This window comes from Coptis chinensis, chromosome 5 (genome assembly GCF_015680905.1).
Source record: "Coptis chinensis isolate HL-2020 chromosome 5, ASM1568090v1, whole genome shotgun sequence".
In the NCBI taxonomy this organism is placed as follows: Eukaryota; Viridiplantae; Streptophyta; class Magnoliopsida; order Ranunculales; family Ranunculaceae; genus Coptis; species Coptis chinensis.
In genome coordinates, this window is record NC_141460.1 from 47,505,568 (window position 1) to 47,509,557 (window position 3,990).

The following is a 3,990-nucleotide window of genomic DNA, read 5'->3' on the forward strand; positions in this document are numbered from 1 at the left end:
TTCGAGAAACTTCAAATCAAAATTGCCGCTTCGTTACCGGTCCGATTTTTACGAATGAGATATGGAAATGATCAGGAGAGAATTTTCAATCCAATGATCCATAAAACACTCTATTCCGACCGTGGATGACATATAAGATAGTGGAAAATGCCTCGAAGTGCGTGCATGACGTACGTTATGCGAACAATTGAACTCTAAATTCATGGATTATGTCAACCCGAATCGTAATACAATAAAACGGCCTAAGCAACTCTAATAGGACATAAATATTTAGTATGGAAACACGAACACCCCACCCCCAAACAATTTTTTTTTTTACAACGAAGCTTAGAAAATTTGTTTTTAGCAGTGGGTCTTTTAAAGTCAGATTCCCTAGACTTCCTATATTACTATGTTTATTCTTTAATATATATATTTATTTTTAATTTTAAAAAGAAAACAATAAACAAGAAGGACATAATTCACCACATAGAAAGACATGACTCAAAAATCCGAGAAAACATGCAAGAGTGGAAAACGTGAATTATGTTTAAACGTGGACTTAGGCTCCAGTACTTACAGCCACACACTCCATAGGGAGGGCCCGGTTACCTTAATGGTGCACTCACCAATATATGGAAATGAAAGGAAATGCACCAAACACAAAAGTTGAGTCGTTTATAGTCAGATACTCGAGACTTTATCTAGACGTATGTATGAACATGCAGTTTATCATATATCAACAACCGAAATAATTGTGGATCATTCCATAAATAAATATCACAGAAAACATATCCAAACACAATCAAGCACCAAGATTTCCTATGACTCAACCTAGTGAAATGAAAGCGAAATCGGATAACCCTATTATGTAACCTATCATGCACCTTATTTTTCATTTTTGAATGAGTGGGTGTTCTAGTAAATAAGTGTGGAAAAGTAAATGGTTGTGGAGAATATGGTGGATATGGATAAGTTGTAGAAAAGACACTGTAAACAATGAGGATGTGGTTTTAGCACAAAACTCATTCATCATTGTGTGTAGGGACTGTCTCAATTCTGAAAATGAAGGTGTCAAATGGTTTGTCCTTCTCAAGTAGTTGTTTACTAGGTGGATTTAAAAAATTATGGAGCACGGGAGAAACAAAAGGGTCGAGTGCAAACTCGAGATTCCTTTGAAAGGGTGGGAGGAGGGGAATCGAGGTGGATGTTGTGCAAAGTAGTTCTTGATAGGGTGATTCATCACCTGTTCGAAGAAACTCATCGAATTGCTCATCTAGATTGGTCATATCCTCGTTACTATGATAGTCCTCTACATCTTTGAGAAAGTCATCTATCTCATCCTCATCCGTAATATGTGTATCGACTAGTGTAGGGATGGAAATGTTGGAATCTGAACTTCCAAAGGAAAGAAATTTGGGCATATGATTATCGGGGAGCGTGTTGTTGAAATAATCTCGAAAGCAACGCTCTCGATCATGCTAACCTCTCCATCCATAGGCGAATCGGGGCTGTGTCTTTGTTTTTAAAACATTGACTTCAACAAACAAGATGGCCAAAAGACATGGACATTGAACCATCGCGCAATTAATGAGCGCATTGGCGGTTTGCGAGAAAAATTAAGCCCTAAGATGATCGGGACAGAGTCATTAACGACTTACGCGGTCGAGGATGACAAAATCAGCCGGATAGTAAAAATCCTGAATTTTTACGAGAACATTTTCGGCGACACCCTTAGGATACTTAATAGAGACCGATCAGCTAATTGCAACGCGTCATTCTAGTGGGTTGTATCTCATCTAGACCTATTTGTCTATACAAATAAAATGGGAGTAAGTTTACACTAGCCCCCAAGTCTAATAACGCGGTCGTCGTATAAGAATCTCCTAAGGTGCATTTGATGCAGTGGGGCGACCGGGGTCCTTGTACTTAACAATTCCATTATGTTCGGATAGAGTTGGGAATTGTTCATTAAAAGCGTCTTTTGGTATATTGGTCTTACGCCTAGTAGTACACAATTCCTTAAGAAACTTAGCATGGTGTGGTAGCTTTTTATAGCTTCAAGGAAGGGAAGGTTTATAGTTAGATTCTTGAAAACATCCCTAATCTCCTCATAATTTGTATCCCTAGTTAACATGGCTAATTTTTGTGGAAACGGTGATTTCTGTTTATATTTAGCAATGGTATTACCTGGATGTTTAACTGTGGCTTCTGTTTCTTAGGTTTTGTTGTGGCGGTACCTCTACGGTGGTAGGCTCTTGGGTTTCTATTTTGGTATCTAGTAATATAGCGGTGTAGGGGCTCTTGGTGGGGTAACTATAGGCATAGTTACTTTGTTATCAACCACTCTGCCGAGCGGAGAGTGGTGATGGCCTTTAGCTCACCTACATTTTCATATTCACTACTAGTATTATCGGTTACCTCAAAGGCTGTATTTGTTGTTTTAGGATTAGGTATTTCGTGACTGGCAACACACATTTGGGTTGGGCTTTATCTTGAGCCAACTGTTTGGTTAAATTATTAACTGATTGTAGATTTGTTGGTTAGATTGAGCCATGGTTTGGAAAAGTTTTGGCTCACTTGTATGAAGGTGTCAAGATGATCCGGTTGTGTGGGTGTAGTAGTCACGGGTGGTGTATTTGGAACTAGTTCACGTGAATTATTTATGGGTGGATTTTGATAGTTATTATTTTACGAACGATACCTCTATTAGCATTATAATTATTATAACTACCTTGACTTTGTGCTTGACCTTGTCGAGGTTGCACTTGGTTGTTATAATTATTAAAATTCCCCGACCACTCGTCCTTGTCGTAGTGGGGCTTGGTTAAAGGTATGCGTAGGCCTAACATATTGATTATTGTACCCTTGAGGTGTGGCGTTTTGGTTATTTCTCCAACCGAAGTTAGGATTTTGTCTCCAAGGGGCGTTAGGTTCACTATTAATGGAACAAGCCTGTTCATAGGCTATAGGACAGTGGGAGTCGGGATGCTCAGGGCTCCAACAGAAACTACATGGATTTGAATTTACATTCATGACGGGAATATGATTTTGTTGAACAGAAATGGCCTCTACCTTTTTAGTGAGTGATTTGATTAGAGTTTTTAGCTCAAGATCGTGTTTAATTTCAAACATACCGGCGGCCTTAACTGTATTAGAAGAACTAGCGGAGCGGTGGATATCGTCACTACCCCCCCAGTTGTTATTTCGCTTAGTTTGGTCCTCTAAAAATTTATAAGCCTCCGAGGCTCCTTTGCTTAAGAAACTACCCCCATTCATTATGTCAAGGACTTCTTTATGGTGGTGTAGCAGTCCTTTGAAAAAGGCACGAACTCGTGTCTTTCGCTAAGTTATGATGTGGACACTCTATAAGGAGATCGGTGAAACGATTCCAAGCCTCTGAAAATGTTTCATGATGATTTTGTCGAAAGAAATGAATCTTGGAAAGCATCTCATCCGTCTTTAGGGGTGGGTAAAATGTTCCATAAAACAATTTGAACAAGTTTAGCCCACGAATCCACAAGAATTGGGCTTGGGCAGTTAACCAAGGCGCCGCCTTATCCGGCTAAGGTGAAAGGGAATACCCTTAATTTAATTTGTTCCGTACCAACCGTAGGATGGTGGAATGTTGTTAGGACTTGTTCAATCCTACGATGTCGCTGATAAGGTTTTTCATGGTCTAATCCATGAAAAACGGGTAACAAATTAAAAATATTTGGAGGGATTCGGAAATCCCCCGCTGGGTCTGCTAGAACGATGCAAGATTTGGGGCTATCGCTCAAGGCTTTGTAGAAGTCAGAGAGAGGCCTCTCTTCTTCATCGGGCATTGTGTCAGGTGATGTGTGTGAAATAGTAGCTAGAGGTGTAGTGGGTGGTATACTAAATAGACTTGTTTGTTGACGTTGTTGTGTAATTACGTTCGGTGTTTTTGTTCGGCCAGACTTTAATCTCATACAGGCTAAAACCAAACTTAGCTAAACACATCAACACTCCAAACAATTCTGATATACT

General features: G+C 39.5%; 1 pseudogene; it reads left to right on the plus strand.

The window, feature by feature from the left end:
- Window positions 1-3,326: 3,326 nt before the first annotated feature.
- Window positions 3,327-3,420, plus strand: LOC147497714 (small nucleolar RNA R71; annotated as a pseudogene).
- Window positions 3,421-3,990: the final 570 nt, after the last annotated feature.